The sequence below is a fragment of the Periplaneta americana genome, chromosome 8, assembly GCF_040183065.1.
Source record: "Periplaneta americana isolate PAMFEO1 chromosome 8, P.americana_PAMFEO1_priV1, whole genome shotgun sequence".
NCBI lineage: Eukaryota > Metazoa > Arthropoda > Insecta > Blattodea > Blattidae > Periplaneta > Periplaneta americana.
In genome coordinates, this window is record NC_091124.1 from 171597298 (window position 1) to 171619078 (window position 21781).

The following is a 21781-nucleotide window of genomic DNA, read 5'->3' on the forward strand; positions in this document are numbered from 1 at the left end:
TTTAGTTTGTAAACTCCAGTTGAATTATAATTATTTGAATGTTTAATGTGATTATTTAGACATTTCTGTGTTGTGTTATTTGTTTTGTATGCTGTCTTGTATTTTAGTTTTCTGAATGAAGTTGCAAGTTTGTTAAGTATTGGTATTGTGATGTTAATGTTATGTATTTATTCTCACGTGGTGTCTGTGTTGGTTGTTCTGTTTTTGTTTTGCCTTTTTTATTAGTGTGTCTATCATATCCATTGTCTTGTGCTATATATTTTATTGTGTTTAATTCTTCAGTATAGTTGTCATTGTTCATTGGTATATTAATTAATCTGTGTGTCATTGTACGGAAAGCTGCATGTTTATGTTGTATGAGATGGTTGATGAATTGTGTATATGTGTTGTAGTTGTGGTGGGTTTCCTGTATATTTTGAATTCATGTCTATTACTTGTTTTGGTTATGGTGATGTCCAAGAAATTTATAGCTTGGTTATGTTCTGTTTCTATTGTATACTTTAATTTGGGATGTATTTTGTTGAGTTGTTGATGTAGGTTTTCTATTTGTCTTTTGTTTCCATTATATAGGACTGTTATGTCATCTACATATCGATGCCAGTACATTATTCTCTCTGCGTGTATGTTGTTGTCAGTGTTTAGTATGTGTGTTTGTTCTACAGTATATTATGAATGACATGACGTGTCGTTAAACAATTTTAAGTTTTTTAAACAAAGTGTTAACGTGAACCAGAATCAATGAAAATAATAATAATAATAATAATAATAATAATAATAATAATAATAATAATAATAATAATAATAATAATAATAATAATAATAATAATAATAATAGCCATTTAACAATATAACAAACTAGTGCTTATTCTTATCGAGGAAGCAGACGTGACAACGTGACGCTTAGAGTGAAACCTACAGAGCAACAATCGGTCAGCAAAATTAAAAATAAGTAAGAAGCAAGTATGATTGTAATTGAGGGCTTTGCCGGAAGAAAGGCGGATAGACATATACGCCCTTCTTCGGGAAAACGGTTTCAAATGTAGTGAATAATTATAGTAGCGAAATTTTGTTTTGATTGTACTGTACATATCTGCAGGACAGGGCTGCGTGCGTGTATAACATTTTATTCAGGTGCGTTTTAAAATCTTAGATTGCATGTATACCAATTCGCCATATTGACGTATACGCCCTTTTTCCGACAAACCCCTCAATTACATTTGTTGGTTGGTTATATAATTTTGTTAATGAATTTATAATTTCGTTTTGTTTATTATTGATATTATGTTTTAAAAGCACACCGCACGTTATTGTATGATGCCGACATGTTAAGCATGAAGCCGCGGCGATTAGCTATACCCAAGTGAGTGTATGTGTAAGTGTAGTGTAGGGAATGGATGAGGATGATGATGGTGAGGAACGGAGAAGGACAAAACCGGTGCCGGCACGTAGCCTACTTCTGTCGAATAGCACCAAGGGGACCGCCAGGCTTAACGTCCCCATCCGACGGACGAATCACTATCAACAGTGACATATGCCTTCTCTTCATATGCACTGCGGAGAGATTTGGGATTTAACTCAGGCATATTGGTGCACAATTTGGTGATTAGAAGTCGTGCACCGCCATCCTTCCTACTCCCGGGGTAGAAATTTTACATAAAAATTTCTAACCCAGCCGGAAATCGAACCCGGGCCGGCTAGTCTGGAGGCAGACGCACTACCACAGAGCTAACTCTAGTATCCAATGTCGTGGCAGCAATTTCATGAGCTCAATATTGATTTTATTCTTATTTCTGCCGCAGAGAAAATTTTAAAATTAGGTAATAAATCGGCAAAAAGAAGCAAATATGTTTAATACGCATTTAAATATGCAAAATAAAAAGATATATGCATTTAAAGGGAAAAAAACCTCGAAATATGCGTTTTTGAAAATAAAGTTGGCTTCATTCAAACGTAAAAACGGCGATTGGAAAATATCCATTTTCACTTCTTCAATATGCCAATTCAGTAAAAACATGCAATTGGGTGCAGTTCCGCTGTCTAGTTATAACAAATGAGGAATTTTCGATTTACTCTACAATCGAAATTTATCTTTCGCTTTATTATCAATCAATTATGCTACGTATTATCGTAGTATCTCTGAATATAACCTAGCATTTAAAATTACAGTATTACTTATTGATGCTCATTTGCTTACTCACTTGCCGGCCAACAAATATATTTGTGAAGATCGTGCGTATTTGCTTGCTTTCCGCACAAAACCAAACCGCGGAAAGTCTAAAATTCCGCATTCAGTATTCTCAACCTAACACACATAACAATTTCCCTCTTCTTACCGCTTAAGTGACATTTTGATTTTACTGCTTTAGGCTTTTAACATATTATTTTTAGAGACGTTCAATATACTAATAATTATAAATTAGAAACTTACCACTGCAATTTCACCTAAATTTCACTGTTAATTATTGTTTTTAAATATTTGAAGAAATTAAGTAAACTCTACAACTCCACTAAGGTTACTGCATTCGTGATGCAAGTAACATTAAGGAAGCCGTGAAAAAATCAACAAGATTCCAGACTCATCATAGACTGGGGGAAAAAAAGATAGACGTATATCACGGCCTGCTGGAGTATAGTAACACAGAAAACATTTTAAAGCGCCAATGTTGAAGATAGATATTTTTGTTTTGCAAATTTGCCGTCATTGAACAGAAACCAAGATGGAGATTTCATTGCAACTAATTAGAAATTCCTCTTTCAAGTATGTAATAAACGATCTTCGCACAAATAATGAACGATACATGAGCGGTATGTTTTCTTTCAATTCTCGGAAATTAAAAAAGCTCAACTACGTTTCGCTTTTTCAAACTTTTCCTCGAACATGAAAACTTCAACATACCGCTCTTGTAACGCATATTTCTATTATTTTACTTATTTATTAGGGAAGTGTTGAGGCACGTAGGCTAAATTTAATATTGCGTCGAAGCCAAGTATACAATTTCCAATTCCTCCTAGGAATGGCTGTCAATAATGTTGTCTTAGATGAAAGTTCAGAGTCACATTGTTGCTAGATAAGAGGAGTTCTGCCCAGTACCTTAATAGCGTAAATTGAAAAATAACCATAATTTGAACTTACGGTGAGTGGCACTAAAATTATACGAAACCCTCAGCAAAAATAATTTTATTATCTAAATCAACTAACCTATAAATTTTGTATTACAATACTGTGTAATGAATATACAAAAACTATTTGAATATAAATGCAAACATTCAACTTTTATTTTATTTATACTTTGTTCGTTGTATTGTTTAATTAATCTCATTCACCTGTGAACTTCAAAACCCATATTTTACAGTCTCACAGAACGTATTGTCCATATCAGCACCATCATCATCAGTGACTAGATCAAAGTGGCCTCTAAACCACACTGGTCATTCTAACGCCTTTCAGAACGTTCTGTTCTATTTTGTACTTTTGACAGCAGTTAAGGAATATTTTCGTTAGTTGTTTTACACTCACATAATTTCTTTTTTATAAATTGCCCCTGAATTTTTAAAAGGTACTGGTTTCTGTGCCAATGTTTCATTCTTGTCATATTACGTTAATTCTGTTTCTTTTCCAGTAATCTTCTGTCTCCTCCTGCTCGTCGGAGAGTTGGTATTTTATTTCGGGTGAAGGCGGGTATTTAATTCCGCCACAACGTTCATAGAGCGTTACACTTTGTGATGAGGGTACTAAGAAAAGGCTCTGATAATCCAAAGAGATTGCAAATAAGTCACTAGTTCGTCCAGTAATAGAATATGGTGCTGCATGTTGGCATCCTTACAGATTAGAACATCTTAAGACACTGGAAAAGATTAAAAAAAAAGGGCTCTCAAGTGTTGCCGTAATAATTCAACATTAAAATGGGACACACTCACAGACAGGAGAAAGCGAATTCGATTATGCGCAATGTTCAAAACTTACAGATATAAAAATAGGTTGCAGCGCCAAATTACTCTTAAAGGAACGATCACTCACATCAATTGAGGGAAAGTAGATTTTCTTTTCTCAATCGTACAATCAAGGAGTGGAATTATTTACCTGCAGACTTACTAAAGGCTTTACCAATAATAAAAAATATACTTAAAATAGGCTTAAAAACTTTACTAATAGACGGTAGTATATTGTGACAGCGACGTGAGATTCGAACTCACGACCAGCGTCCCGCAAGAAAGCAGATCGCGCGGGGACGGCGCGTGGCGGAGAGAAGTAAGGGGGAAGGGCCTACGCGGCGAGAGAGTGGAGAGGGAGTTTGCGCGCGCATCTTCTGCTTGCCTAGAGAGGCCGAGAAATCCGTCGAAGTGGAAGACTCGCGAATTCGAACTTTCGAGGCTACGTCGCTGTGGCTATAAATTACGGTCGCGAAGGAACTCGGGCAGTTTTTCAGTTATTCAGTCAGTGAGTAAGCGAGAGCAAGCAAGCCAGACTTGTGTGCCGGAGTTCGACTAGAGTGTGCGTCCGCATCTGCGTGAGCATCCGAGGGACCTCAGTTCGAGTACAGTGGACCGCAGTTGGAGGGACCTGAGTTCGAGTGCAGTGGACCGCAGTTGGAGGAACCTGAGTTCGAGTACAGAGAACTGTCTCTGAAGGTCTGGGGTTCGAGATACTGTGAACTCGAGTGACTGAGATAGAAGAACTGTGAACTGAGAACTGATAGTTCTGATTTGTAAATAGTGCTTTGTAAATATTAGTTAAGATTAACAGTTCATTGTTGTTCGTACTAGTCCAAGTAAATTGTCATTGTCATCAGTGGAGTGCTATAACGAATACTGTGTTGAGTGAAAATCCAATTGTTGACGAGAGCGTTTAAGGCAAATTGTAGAAAGGAATTATTGTTGTGAGGAATAAATTACATTGTTGTTACTAATAAAATTCACAATATTATGCACAATATTTAAAGGGTGTAGCCCTGAATGATGTTTTGTTATTTGAAGTGTTGTATCAGTGAAGAAGTGCAAAGTATTTGGACAATGCAATGTTTTTGAATTGTTAGTGAAATCAGGATAGTGTCAGTGAAATGTGTCGTAGTTCCAGTGCAGTAAGTGAGTTTACAGCGGGTTCTTGTGCATGTATGGACATGTCTGCAGTGCCTGGGAAAAGTGACACAAGTCAGTTTCCACAAACCTTTTTAAATAATTTCTTGACAATTTACTGAACATCTGCTCGCTTGGAAAAAGAGACATAAGTATTTCTCCCATTACAACAATTCATACAGAAAAAAATCAAATCGATATAAACCAGTGTAAGTTGTCAATAAATTATCAAAAAAGGTTTGTGGAAACTGACTTATGTCACTTCTCCCAGGCACTGCAGATATAATACTCGTGGGTTTTACTTACAATTTAGGCTTAAGATACAAATTTGATTTACTTTAAATGGTATTTTACATAAGTGATTGTGCATCATTTAATTTAGGATGCTCCTATTACAGCGAGGGGTAAGACAAGGAGATCCCTTGTCACCGAAGATCTTTAATTGTGTATTGGAGGAGGTCTTTCGCAAGTTACCTTGGGGTCGCAAGCACAGCATATCTATCGACGGAAGAAAACTGACCAATCTACGCTTCGCTGATGATGTGGTTCTCTTTGCCAGATCCAGGAAACTATTGGAAGAGATGCTGAACGAATTGTGCGAAGAAAGCATGGCAGTAGGCCTAAAAATCAACACCAGCGAAACCAAAGTACTGACAAATGACGCAGAAGGGCAGATGATCGTCAACAATGCGAACATCGAATTTGTCACACAATACATTTACCTTGGCCAGACCATATCATTTCAGAACAGCATGGACAAAGAAAATGATAGACGAATATCATCGGCATGGAGAAAGTTTTGGAATCTGTCCTTCACCCTAATGGACAAGAGCCAGAAATTGCAGAACAAGAGGCAGATCTTCAACAGCTGCATTGCACCTGTACTTCTATATGGGGAGCAATCCTGGTCACTCACCAAGAAACAGGCATTAAAATTAGGAAGATGCCAAAGAAGAATGGAAAGGAAAATACTCGGAATAAGCCTGAAGGACAGAATCAGAAACGAAGAAGTACGGCGACGAAGCGGCGTAGAGGACGTGGTCCACTCGCTAAAAGGATGAAATGGCGCTGGGGAGGACACGTGGTACGAATGCATCCTACCAGATGGGCACACACGGCGACAATATGGGATCCAAGAATTGGCTGGAGAAACCGTGGACGACCGAGGACCAGATGGGGGACGAGTTCAAGTTGCAGCTAGGAGGACTGTGGACCAGAATAGGACGCCAAAGAACACGGTGGAAGGACGCAGTCAACCAACTTTGAGGGCAGCAACAACAACCAGTGCTAGCGAAATTGTGGACAAAGAACTGGCAATGTAAATAGACCATCAGGTCGGCTCTTCTGATGGTCAAGACTTGAGCCACCCCTGCCCAAGCAGGAGGCCTTGACCCACTGGGGATTTACGGCTTTTATTATTATTATTATTATTATTATATTATTATTATTATTATTATTGTTAATAAATAAATAACTGTATGTCCGAAAGAAAATTAGTTAATAATGGAGTTCGACAAGGTTGTCCACTATCACCAACTTTATTTAATATTTATATAAATGAAATTATTTTAAAATGGAACCAAATGTACACATCAGGAATCAAAATAACCAGTGCTCTAACATTAAATACCTTTCTCTATGCCGATGATCAAGTCATAATTTCCAATTCAGAGGATAATTTACAAAGAGGATTGTATACATTAAATAAGATATTAAAAGATTTTGGGATGAAAATTTCACCACAAAAATCAAAAGTAATGGCATTTTTAGGACAAGACCCAGTCAGAAGTAAGATAATACACAATAACCAATGCCTCGAACAAGTGCAAAATTTCAATTATCTGGGTTGTGAAATATCTTATCAAAATGAAAAAGATGTGAACAAGAAAATTACCAAATTTACACAAATTCTAGGAATAATAAACAATACATTAAAAGCTAAATTAGTACAAAAATCTACAAGAATAAAAATATATAATACATTAGCATTACCCACCCTTTTATACGGAAGCGAGATTTGGTCATTAAAGAAAAAAGACATGAACAGAATCAAAGCAACGGAAATGAAATTTTTGAGGAGGACAGCAGGATATACTCTTTTAGACCGAAAAAGGAATGAAGAAATTTTAGAACAATTAGAAGTAGAGTCAGTAGAAGAAAAAATCAGCAGATACAAATTCAATTGGCTAGATCATGTAAGAAGAATGGAAAATTCAAGAATCCCAAAAATTATGATGCAATATAAACCTAGAGGACATCGTCGACCAGGAAGACCTTTAAGAAGACTGCTAGATGGGGCCGAAATAGGTCTACAGAGGCCTAATTCGTGAAGGATGATGATGATGATGATGATTATTGTTAATACTGTTATACTAATGTTATTATTATTAATTATTATTAATTTTTGTTAATTGTTTATAGAGTGTAATTAGTACCACTGCCACCGGGTATTTACCCATTTGCAATGTGAATAAATACACACACACACACACACACATAGGCTATACACACATAAATACAATATCCGGAAAAAATATCTACCAACCTCGATGCTAAGTCAGAATAGGAGTTCGCTTGCATGTCTTGACCTCATGGGGAATAGAGAATGCGAACAAAAGACTGGCTTGTTCCTCTTGAAGGCGAGACAGCTTAGAACTTCAGCTGTTGAAGTTTATGACACGACCTGGCGAAGGGATACTCAATTATACACTTTTATGCCTGTTTAGGTTAGGATATATTATTTAAAGTGTTTTGTTCGTGCCACTTTTATTTTAATCTGTGTGTTCTTTTGGAGAGTGTTTGGATCTAACCCTATAGGTGAGGGGGGTGAAACCTAGAAAGTAGGCGGTCGACCTGGTTGGCGAGTTGGTATAGCGCTGGCCTTCTATGCCCAAGGTTGCGGGTTCGATCCCGGGCCAGGTCGATGGCATTTAAGTGTGCTCAAATGCGACAGGTTCATCAGTAGATTTACTGGCATGTAAAAGAACTCCTGCGGGACAAAATTCCGGCACAACCGGCGACGCTGATATAACCTCTGCAGTTGCGAGCGTCGTTAAATAAAACATAACATTTTTTTTTTACAAAGTAGGACTTGTCTTAGGTACAAAGCACGTATGGTCAGAAGACCCGTGCATTGGATTTCAGAGATAATTATGATAATATAACATCTGTATGTATATTACTCAATAATTCCATCTAACTACTTCTACTAATTTTGTTTCAAAAATACGGGACATAATTTCAGGTATGTATTTCCCACATGCAGACAATCAAAATAGTTAATTACAACACGTGTCCGGAAATGCTTCATTTCCGAGTTATGGCCTTCACAACATTGAAATTCACCGGAACGTTTTTCTTTCCGCAGGTCGTTGTCATTACACAAGATGTTCAAAATGTCCACCTCCTGCTTGAATACAGATCTCACATCGATGTCTCATTGACCTGCGAACACGATCCCAAACTCCAGGAGTATTGCGTATGTCCTCAGAACATGCCACAATTCGATTCCGAAGGGATTCCAAATCAGGCACCGGAGACGAATAAACCAATGATTTTAAATGGCCCCACAAGTAGAAATCGAGAGGGTTCAGATCAGGTGAGCGTGGAGGCCAAGCAATTGGGCCACCTCTACCTATCCATCGATCAGGAAACCTTCGATCCAAGTACCGGCGAGCCGTACGACTGAAGTGTGCAGGAGCGCCATCATGCAAGAAGTGAATGTGTTGACGATTGATCAGTGGAGTGTCTTCTAAAACATGAGGTATGGTGTTTTCCAAGAAGTTTGTGTACGCCTGCCCCGTAAGTCTGTTTACAAGTACATGGGGTCCAACTAATCGATCACCAATGATATCGGTCCACATGTTGAGGGAGTACCGCACCTGGTGATGAGATGGAACAGTTGCACGTGGGTTTTCATACGCCCATACATGCTGATTATGAAAATTTGTTATGCCATCTCGTGTGAACTGTGCTTCATCTGTAAATAATACTAAGGCAGGAAAGTTCGGATTTACACCACACTGCTGCAAGAACCACTGACTGAACCTAACTCGTGCAGGGTAATCTGCTGGTGGAAGGGCCTGTACACGTTGCAAATGATAAGGATACAATTGATACTCTTTCAATAGTCTCCAGACAGTCGTATGAGGAACATTGACTTGCAACGCTACCCTTCGTGTGCTGATAGAAGGTGTCATGTTCACAGCCTCCAGAATCTCCTCCTGTACTTCTGGAGTTGTAGATCTTGGTCGTCCCCTTCCCAAACCAGGAGAGTTAAATTTTGCATACTCGCACAGACGGTAATGGAGACGTACAAATGTCTACCGATCTGGACATTGTCCTGGTACAAACGACGAGCCAGCGCAGCATTGCCGTCCGCCTTACCGTACATGAAGTGTATCTCTGCCAGCTCTTGATTTGAATACATGTCGCACAGTCTAACGTCTACACAACACTGAATGTAACCTTCGCCTCGGAATGAACTGTCAGAGTGCCCTCTTAATGTCTCCTTTGACGGCAACGACCTGCGGAAAGGAAAACGTTCCGGTGAATTTCAATGTTGTGAAGGCCATAACTCGGAAATAAAGCATTTCCGGACACATGTTGTAATGAACTATGTTGATTGTCTACATGTGGGAAATACATACCTGAAATTATGCCCCGTATTTTTTAAACACCCTGTATACATACACAGGGTTAAAGGGATATAATAAATTGTGGAGATTGAAGGGGGCAATAAAATAAAAAAAATTAATATGCGTTTTGTGACTGAGTACATTGTTAATTCGAGGATTAGGCTAAAAGTCTATACCTAGTGATGCCACTAGAATTCGTAGAGTTCCAAATTGCAAGAATGAGGATAAGTGCCAATCTTTCTATTTAATTTGCAAGAAAACTGTTCATTTTATTAAAAAAATGAAAATCATTCCTTATCAGTTTCCCTAATGCCAAAGTAAAAAACAGAATCGTTTTTCTTATTTTAGTAGGTTATTTTACGACGCTTTATCAACATCTTAGGTTATTTAGCGTTTGAATGAGATGAAGGTGATAATGCCGGTGAAATGAGTCCGGGGTCCAGCACCGAAAGTTACCCAGCATTTGCTCATATTGGGTTGAGGGAAAACCACGGAAAAAACCTCAACGAGGTAACTTGCCCAGACCGGGAATCGAACCCGGGCCACCTGGTTTCGCGGCCAGAAGTGCTAGTCGTTACTCCAAGACAATATTAAGAAATTGAAGCTGCAGTGATGAACATACAGTAAAACCCCGATTATCCGTCACCCCATTAACCGATTGATGGATTATCCGACTGTCTTTTTCTCTCGCAGAAAAAAATATGAAGTATTGTACATTAAATTAGCACGAATTTTTTCTACAGAGTGTGTTTTATAAACCTTTACCCTTACGCTTTATGGCCTACTATTCGAGTGGCCGTACTGTTTAACTTCTATGCAAAATGTCTTCCACAAGTGTCAAAAGAAAACATGTTTTACTACGGAAAAAAGTGCAAGTAGGTTCTTTAAGTAGGTTTTAAGTGCAAGTAATTGAGAGATTTGGGAAAAGAGAAAATGTGGTTCATCTCACATCACAATACGAGTTAGCAATTACAACTGTGCATGATTTAGGGCAATGAAAAACAAAATATAAACTGTATAAAATTTATAAATCTACAACATGAGACCTCTACTATTCCTATCTTTCCACAGATGGTCGTCATATTGGTTTTCCTTGAGCATTAAAAACCCGTCGTTGAAAACCAGACTTAGTTTAATAACTGACATCGGAAAATCAAACTTGAATTGCTAAAAACAGATTTAAATTAGTGAACTTCTGATCCACTAGTTATCGTATTAAAAGAGATCATGGAGGAAATTACGAAAAAATTATGTAGCTACTTAGTTTATGAAAAATTTATGGTACGGATTATCCGATTTTTTCGATCAAGCGTTCACTCCACCCCCTTCATTATTACGGATGATACAGGTTCTACTGTATTGAAAATGCAGCGTATGACATGCATTTAGGTAGGAAGCGCAATGAATCTATACTAATAATAAATCTGTAGCCGAAATTTTTTTGGTAATTTTCGATTTTCCAAAAATAATTGGTCCTAACATATATAATTAACCACCCTGAAACCGAAAATCGCTTTTTTGAAATTTTTGTTTGTATGTCTGTCTGTGTGTCTGTCTGTCTGTATGTTTGTTACCTTTTCACGCGATAATGGCTGAACGGATTTCGATGAAAATTGGAATATAAATTAAGTTCGTTGTAACTTAGACTGTAGCCTATATGGCATTCTAAATACATTATTTAAGAGGGGGGTTATAAGGTGGCCTGAATTAAATAAATCGAAATATCTCGCTTATTATTAATTTTTGTGAAAAATGTTACATAACAAACGTTTCTTCAAAAATCATTTCCGATAAGTTTTATTCCTTGAAGAAGTTTGATAGGACTGATATTTAATGAGATACATGAGTTTTAAAATTAAAATAACTGCCATCTAAGGCCGTGTAATAAATTAAAAAACAAATGACTTCGCCTATAAGGGTCTTGGACAGCAACAATCGAAAGCTATGAAAGATAGCCTACAGAGAATGTTTCTGTGTTTGTATGAAGTAATATCGGAAGCTAAATTAACCGATTTGTATAATTAATTATTATTTCACCATTGGAAAGTGTAGTTTCTCTGGATGGACATAATGCTATAATGTTATTACAGTTACTTCTGATATAATATAATATAATATAATATAATATAATATAATATAATATAATATAATATAATATAATATAATATGTAATATTATATAATATAATTTAAGTTATTTGAAGGTTTCAGAACCATAGTGGGCCAAGCGCCATTTACTGGATACGTAGAAAACAAGGGTTAAAATTAAGTTATTACCATAATTCAATGGAAACATATAGCAAGTAAAATAAAATATACACATTAAATCTAAATGATGTCAATCTTCATTAAACTATGGTTGCATGTAATAAAAATTAGGAAACATGTTAAAGGAATTGTCATTGCACCAAATGAATGTCTCTGGACCAAAATGATCGCATTTTAATTATTTAAATACAATTTAAATTAAGTAACATATTAAACGATTTATCCTTCTATCAAACACGAATGTTCCCTGGACCAAATGTCCTATTTTAATTATGTAATTACTTTATATTTATTTCTAACGGGTGCAGCGTAGCGTAGGGGTACGGCTAGTATATAATAAAAGAGTTACATAGGTTTCAGTAAATGGATAAAATTAAACATAAATATGAATGCTTTTTCTTATTCTTGTCTACTTAAGAAGACTTCGATATTTTTTTCTCATGTCCATTGTAATTCTCAGATTAATGTTTTCAAATAGAAACAGGTTCCATTAAAATATCTCAACGCAAAATTTGTTGGCACGCCTGTTTGGTATGGTACCTTCGATATTGTGCAACTATGTCTGCCTCTTCTCTCGAAAAGAGAATTTAAAAGATCGAAAAGGAGATAAATAGATAATTATGAATCTGCATCATACCAGAACGAGTCAAGGGAACAACTAAGGATGACGTAAATATCATTTGATAGATTCACAACATTTTTAAATCCTCCAACCTGCAACTTGCTTGAAATCGGCGTTTCGAGTTCCGAACTCGGTGCTTGGTAGCTCCACCCACTTGTTGCGCGAGTGGACCGGCCTTTCGCGTCGGTGACCCGTTCATGATGAAGGGCGTCGTTCATTACCACGTCGGAAACAGAGTGACGTCCTGTACTATCCCTGAGCCTTCCTGAAGCTGCTCTCACGGGACGAGTCACAGCTCTCCCACACAAACTAGCTACATCTGCCGCAACGTGTGCAGACGGCACAACCTCACCAAGAAAATCATATTTGTAGTACTGGAAACAACACTTCTATCACATTATTTTTCATCCTATTCATACACCTTGTTATCATTTTCCATTTCTCCTTTCCTGCGTTCACTCACGCTAAACCTATTTTTCCCTTCTTGTTCCCGGGAATAGAGTTAAGGCTGGTTCACAATAAACCGGAAACGAGAATCGGAACGAAAACGAAAACAGTAAAATTGTTAAAATGTATACATTTAAATGTGAGCATTCACAATTAACGAAACGCTTGCCGGAGCCCGAGATCGGGAACGGAGAGTTGGCCAAGTTTAAACTGTGGCGTTCACGTTTCCGATCACAGCCCACTAGATTCATTCTATTGCCATCTAAAAGCTATTTTGTCGTCGTATATTTTGTAGCAAGAAGACCGTGACATAACCTATTCATTATTTTGTTCTGTGCTGTGCTGTGCATCATGGAGCAAGTTCTATTTGATGAGATTTTAATATTGAGTGTTGAGGAAAATCCTCACGTTTACGATGAGCGGCGCGCCTCGTATTAAGATGAGAAAATCAAGGAGAATACGTGGCTTTCAATAGCTGCGTCTTTGAACACCGATCGGAAGCGAATCATATTTTATTACTGTATTGGTTGTATTACAAACTACATATTCATGCTTCAATTCAATAACTACTGTTGTGTTCATTTTTGTTCTATTACAAATGTTTCTTCTCTAATTATTTTACGTTATGGTAGACTTAAAATAGGTTGTGATAATAAAGATGCATGGGCATATTTATAGTACCGTACCTAATGAAATGTTTCAGTTGAACTTTCGAAGTTGGTTAACCTGTGTTTATGTTGGCTGCCTTGTACTCATGAGAGAACGTCATTGGTCAATTATACACAAATAACATCAGAATGCGTAATATCGACTTTACATAATCGTTATTGACATACATATCGATATGCATAGTCTTCTACGTTCCCGGTTTATTGTGAATCAAACATTTTCATATTCACGTCCTCTGCTTCTCGCTTTCATTCTGGTTCTCGTTCCCGGTTTATTGTGAACCAGCCTTTAGATACCTTACAGCAGCCGTGGCGAAAATGTGATCGTGAGCCGAGCCACTGTGTAACCCGCAACGTGCATAGCACCTATGGAGGGAGGCGGACATCCGAAGGAGAAGTGAAGCAACTATCTGACATATTAACGGATTTTCATTTTCCTTACGTCAAGCACTTAAATATAATTTTGTACAGTATAAGGTTACAAACTAATATTTAGTACGTGTAACGAAGAAAGAAATGAATAAGAAAACATAGGACACATTATCACAACCTAAAATTAACTGTCTTCAGAATGTCTCTGCGACAGAGTTTCAAAATCAGGAATTATGTCACTTACTGCCAGTCGTAGTTGATCACAAAGGTATTTGTCTGTAAGTCGTGATCTAAATTTTGTTTTTACTATTTTCATTGTTGAAAATAATTTTTCACAAACGTAAGTTGTAGCGAACATGGCTTCAACAGAGCAAGTGAAAAAACGAAGCTTCGGATATTTATTTTTTTTGGCAAAGATTTGAAAAGTTCAACATTTTTCAAGTCCTTGCATCTAGCTTTCATTTAACATCACATTGTAAGTCTGTGAGTTTAAATTGAAGATCTAACCGCATTATTCGTACATCTGCAGAAAAAGGATCGACGTATAGAGATGATGATGCTAATAATAATAATAATAATAATAATAATAATAATAATAATAATAATAATAATAATAATAATAATAATAATAATAATAATAATAATGATATAATAACACTACCTTCACCTTTTAATGTTTCATGAGTAACACGTAATATAATGCCGTTTTATGTTATGCAACCGTTTTCCTCGTAATACTTGTGAACAAATCATACATTTAATATTCTCATCATATTGGCAGCAAAAAAAAAAAAAAAGCGTCCTCCCATTCTACTTGAAACGTTCATTTTTGTAGAGGTACATGGTTTCGAGAGAGATATTGCGACGATACGCCACTAGCAGATCAGTGACAAATACAAATGGAACGGAGTTTTACTCCAGTGAGTGAGAGGGTGAGGGTTGGGGGAGTAGGAAGCAAGAGAAATGCACAGCTATCATTACGAGCCACAATGTGCTCGCGAGTCACATTTTCGCCACGGCTGCCTTACAGTAAAAGCTGCCGTAGGACAGATTTTATTTCACAGTCATTTCTTAATAACCATTAATGAGTATCATGATATCCTTTTCGTTTTACCGTTGACAATAATAGAAAAAGCATCGTAAAGTAAAATATTATATTTCATTACGTATTTCTCCGCTGTACGCATTATCCTTTTTACCCTCTGATCCTCAAAATCTGATGTTCTATTTGTCTCTCTTTTCGTTCGCTCCATTCCTACTAGAGATGAACAACGATCGAGAAAGCGAGACTAACAGCGCCCGTAAAGCCGAAAACCCGCACGACAATGTTGTATTACGTCGCCTCCTTGACGTAAAGACTGGTTGTGAGTGTTCCGAGACTCGATATTGATAACTCCCGAAGTCTAGCAGCCTTGAATCGCCACAGTTGTTTATACCAGACTGAACTTTTATCTACTTTGGCAACTGTTACGTATATATATGTATAAACATCTCTACCTTCCATTGTATAATAATCCGTTTCTCTGTTTTTATTTGATTACTAGGCCCTTAGTAAAAGACTAGGATTTTTCTTTTCATATGTTTAAGATCAAGTGTGCAATCTCAATTAAAAAAATATTAATGCTATGTTTTATGTTTCTTAGAAAAGCAAATTTATTGGATAATTGTTTTTTTTTATTTATATTACCATAGGTAATATAATATAATAGAACCAGAACATTTTGATACTAAGATACAGCTCTGTTTTATCTTTTTGTCTCATTTAAACATTTATAATGTTATTTATTTCAATGATGATCTTATTCAAAGTTAGGAAATCTTTCCTGTCCTGTCCTGTCCATCCAATGACATCTCAATACACAAACAACACAAACAAATAAATACAACCACACAGGGGTACACAAACTCACATGCAATAGTTGCGACAGTTTCTACATTGGACAGACAGGCAGATCATTCCAAACTCGATACAAAGAACACATTAAAGCAATAACCAGAGGACACAATACATCTACATATGCCGAACACATAACTAATGCTAACCACACATACAATAACATAAATACAGACATGGAAATCCTACACATAGAACCCAAAAACCAAAAACTCAACACTAGAAGAATATGAAATATACAGACACACTAAAACACACCCCAATCAAATTCTCAATACACATATCATTTTCAGAACACACATACTATTTGACACAACTCTTCATCACACGAACGCACCCACACAACAGCCAGCGAAGTTGAGATAGCGCCGAGATCTAGTAGGCTCTGAGGATAGTGTCAAGTAACACCGAAACAGCTGTAAGCCACACATGCTTACATACTTAAAACACGAGAAGATCGCCATTTAATCAATTACTTGAATTCAAAATGTTATCTTTTGTTAGATGTAGTAAGCAAAGTCACTGTAAAGTACGCTGACGCAACCCATGCCGGAAAATATAAAAGGAAAAGTAGTTAGCTTATTCGGTCTCGGTAAGATAATATTATACTGAACAGAGAATGAAGGGCATTTAGTTTACTACAAGAACGTGCTAGATTTTGAATCTGGTTCGCTTTCATTAAAAACCTAGCCTCTCTCTATTAAAAAACAAATAGCCTACTTCATTTTGCGCGAGTTTATATATCCCATATTCGCTTTTCGAAATCATAGTTAATTTTTGTTTTAGTGGATAGAGTGCCTTTCAACCAAAATGTAATATGATTTTGCGTTTCTGCTTGGAACTGGCTGTTAACAGAGAATTCGCTTACCAATGCAAGGTTGCCACCACTTCAACACTACTTGCCTCAGAAGTGAGACAGCTTTGCGCGGTCTGCATTATCACGCATTAATGTTTAATGGCACCCGCTCCTGTTAATTAACTTTCCTTCTGCAAACATTCGTGTAAAAATCCCGTAGTTATATGTAATTTTTTTTATAATCTAGGATACGGTTGCAGTGTTTACATTATTCCCATGGCAGCGTTCGTTGCTAAGCACTGCAATGACGTCACTGACAAACACACCACGCTGCAAACTGTGTTTTGTCATAATTACCTAGTACTACTTAACGTCAGAAGTTACAAAAAGACTTGGTACAACATAGTCTTGTTGTGCTGGTTAGCGAAGATCAGGAGTTGGGGGAACCGCGCCAGATGACCATGTGCGTGTGCCCAGAGATATGTATTTTTTTATTTTAGTAGGTTATTTTACGACGCTTTATCAACATCTCAGGTTATTTAGCGTCTGAATGAGATGAAGGTGATAATGCCGGTGAAATGAGCCCGAGGTCCAGCACCGAAAGTTACCCAGCATTTGCTCAAATTGGGTTGAGGGAAAACCCCGGAAAAAGCCTCACCAGGTAACTTGCCCCGAATCGAACCCAGACCACCTGGTTTTGTGGCCAGACGTGTTAACCGTTACTCCACAGGTATGTTCTTAATTTTTCTCAAGTTTATCGCACATTGAGCATTACTCGAGTAAACAACGATTATAAATCAGATTCGTTAAATATAAAATTGGCTCAGATGAGTATTTAAAATGAACAGAAGTTCTTGAAGTGTTCATTTTTTCGGGACACAACACTAGCCAATTAATCAGATCATTAGATCATCAACTTTGCATGCCAGCGGAATTCGAATTCTGAAAAGATAAAGTTGAAATTAGTGTGCGCGCAAAACAAGGTCTTCTTTTTTTTTTTTTTTTACAAAATATTGGAGCATTTGTTTTATATTACTATCGTCATTCTTCTATATGGATATTCTACTATTATTATTTCAAGTTGATTATTTAATGACACTGTATCAACTACTAGGTTATTAGCGTCTATGGGATTGTTGATAGCGAAATGGTATTTGGCGAGATGACGACGAGGATTCGCCATGGATTATCTGACATTTGCCTTACGGTTGGCGAAAACCTCGGAAAAGAACCCAACCAGATAGTCAGCCCAAGCGGGAATCAAACCCGTGCCCAAGCGCAACTCCGAATCGGAAGGTAAGTGCCGTAACCGTCTGAGCTACACCGGTGGCTATATTATTATTATTATTGTTATTATTATTATTATTATTATTATTATTATTATTATTATTAGTGCATCTTCCATGATTCGGTTTTTCGCCTGTTCCTTCCTCATTCATAATAATTTTCAACAATCACTGTACATCCACAAATACAGTAGTGTGGTCACTTAGTCATATTGTCAACATGAGGAAAGCTCACATTCTAGGAAATCACAGAACCTTCGGCGTAGCTTAGGCTGTAGGCGCGTTTGCTTGCTGATCTGAAACTGGGACCGGGCATGGCTTCCATTTCGTCCATTTATTCGAATTTTCCTAGGTTTTCCCAACTGTAAGTTTCATCTCACCAATTACTATCTCACTATTACAAATTCCATTTACGCTAAATAACCTAATGGTTGATATAGCGTACTTAAATAACCAACCGAAATAAAAACGACATCACAAAGAGAAAACAAATATAAACATGCGTACACACATACCTATAACATATATACTCCCTAACATACGAGTATATAGACAAATACATCTATTTTGAAAGTGAAATGTCCTTTGTAATTCACTCTATCAATTATCTGCAACATATTATCATCTTTAGCATTGTTAGCAATGAGAATCTATTCCATTTCTTCGCGAGGTCAGCAGTATGACAGTTTTATAGCTCTCGAAATTAGTACTGGTAATGAAGTTGTCTTGAGCGATTCTAATCAGAGCTCCCGTATGAACCCCCATTCAAACAGCGTTGCCAACCTTACGATCTAGATCATATATTAACAATAATTTCGTGTTATGTACGATATCCGATTCAACTCGTTGAATCAATGTACGACTCTGCGATTTCAATTCTCACATGTAGGTAATACAAGGATATGAAAATGTATTATTTAGATCTAATAGAAATATTAATCATATAGTTGGTTTCAAAAGTAGTGTATTTTAATTGAATTCTTTCATATTGTGCCGGCAGGCCGGAATATTCTAGTCGCGTCAGGGAGTTGCGCACGCATCTAGCGAGAAGGATGGCGCGGGGAAGCGGAAACATGAACCCCTGACGCTAGCCGCGGTACGGAATGAGGGGGAAGAAAAGCGACTGTGACTGGGCGGAAGTAAGGAAGCAGTGGAAACAGATTGTTGTGGAGGTCCAGAAGCTTCGCGACGCAGAACATTCTAGATGTTCGTGGTAAATAAATAACACCGTGAGTTGCCGGCGAAAGTCAGTCGCGGATCACTTAGTTAGTCTTCAGTCAGCCTTCAAGCCTTGCCTCAGGCGAGCGCGACGTGTCCAGAGAATCTTAGTACGACGTACAGTGAACTTGGGTGGGTCCGTGGCTGTGGCAGTGCGGCGAGTGCGGCGCGTCCGGAAGACCTGAGTTCGATGTGCAGTGAACTTGATCAGTGCGTTAGAAGAACTAGCCAAGGCAAGCGAATTGTGAACTGTGAACTGACAGTTTTTTTCTGCACATAGTGCTTTGTGAACATTAGATGAAATTAAGAGTACATTGTTGTTCTTCTCAATATTAAATGTGTATTGTCATTGTTTTCGTGTGGAGTGCAATAACGATTACTGTGTTCCTGTGTTGAGTGGAATACCCATTGTTGTAGAGTGAATCATTAAGAATAAAAGTCGCATTGTTGACGGGTGTGGTGATAATAATAAAGTCACAATATATTACAGGTTATTCACTGTACTCTGCAACTATTTTGAATTACTTTCCGGATCTCCATTTGTAGTTCTCACTAATATAGACACGCTGTGTACGACATATATGTGGGACATGAACTGAAACTAGTTATGAACAGGGATGGAAGTTCGGACACCGAACCTATGAACTTAACTACGTCGCGTGCTATACAATTTGTGTTGTTTATATCAACTCAGAGTAGTAGAGAGTCTTCTAATAAGCACTGCTATGCTTGAATCAAAATATTGCTCCGTATATAGTTAGGTGACTAAAACAGAGTAAATTTTAACATACATTTACGAAAGGGACTTACCTCATCCTCTTCGTTCTAGAAAATGGCGATAGATTTTAAATAAAAATGAATTGTGTACTTTAAGTGTCACTAATTTTGTTGCAATGCACAACTGTGTACATTCGTAAATTCTCAAATATAAACCTGTTCGATTGTCACTGAAACAATTTTTGTACTAAGAAAATTTTCTTTGGGCATCACACAATGTTAATGGTGCGAATTTGAAACAGTTTATATATTTTATTATAATGTTGTTGTGTATTATCTTGTGCCTGTTACTATTTCACTCATACTGCACTTTACAGTGTTTCGAATATGCAGGATTTTGTCAAGAACACTCTTTAAATTTAGTTTAACCCTTTTATTATCATCAACAGCTGATCATATAGAATTTTAATTTTTTTTATAACACGAGTGTAAGTACTGTGTACGCATGGATGTTGGAGTTTGCAATTTTCTAGACGTATTCTTTTAAATAAAGTGTTTACAGTGTGGATTCTGAAGCTAAAAAGAAGACTGATCCGAAATCGAGACACTAAACAATTTCAGATGTTCGATGTCTTTTAGAGTTGCAATATTTGTGTAAATTACGACGATTCTTAACTTTTATGTCCAACTTACACATTTTATATCATAATATATTTTCGTCCTTCGCTGAAAAATATTCACATTCGGTTTCATTTATAAGCTCATGCAAAGTTACAGATTTTATTGGAGACATTTCAATATATCTTTACAGTACCTACCTTCACTAGATCACAACTGAACTCTTGACGAAAGGTTTACTTTTTAACAGAAAATAGCCATGCTGTATCGCAGGGGTCGTCAGCACAGAGCACGCTGGGGCTAGTCTCTCTTACCCGCACTCCGTAGCTGCTAGCGGGTATGCTCTCTAAAATTTAGAGAGTCTCTATCTCTTCCTGTTGCACGACGGTGCACACGGGACAGCACCGCGTACCCTTTGCACATTTCAGCGAGTGCTGACGACCACTGCTGTATCGGGACAACCTATTTTTTATTTATTTTATAGGTTTATTTTACGACGCTGTATCAACATCTCAGGTTATTTAGCGTCTGAATGATATGAAGGTCGTAATGCCGGTGAAATGAGTCCGAGGTCCAACACCGAAAGTTACCCAGCATTTGCTCGTATTGGGTTGAGGGAAAACCCCGGAAAAAACGTCAACTAGGTAACTAGCCCCGACCGGGATTCGAACCCGGGCCACCTGGTTTCGCGGTCAGACGCGTTGACCGTTACTCCACAGATGTGGACAACAACCTATTAGAATGCAGTAAACAATACAAAACCCGCACACATTAAACTACGAATGAACAGAGCTCCCTTCACGTGACGTCTTTCCTTTTGAATACGAACGTGAAGGTGCATCACTAAAGTAAACAACTAACTTCATCCTATATCCTATTTTCCTTAAACCTGTAGTCGCCTCTAGGCAATGTTTTGGTGTCTCAACTTCATTGCAGTCACTGCGAAGGTAGGCACGCATGCACCGCAAGAAATCTAAGGGATTGATTTTCGATGACTTTTCTTAGAAATTGTGAATTACCAAAGGTGCTGTTTCATTGAGACTATTAGCTGAATTTGTATTGATACAAGTATGTGGGCTATAACGTAATTTGCAACAGCTTAAGCATAAAATACAGGCTCTTTCATAAATAACGAGTCTAACGAAAAATTAACTATTTTTGGATAA

General features: G+C 37.3%; 1 long non-coding RNA gene across 1 annotated transcript in view; it reads left to right on the top strand.

Moving 5' to 3' along the window:
• The window catches only part of LOC138705238 (uncharacterized), an 825990-nt gene that overhangs the window by 724539 nt on the left and 79670 nt on the right, over positions 1-21781 (top strand). The window lies entirely within an intron of this gene.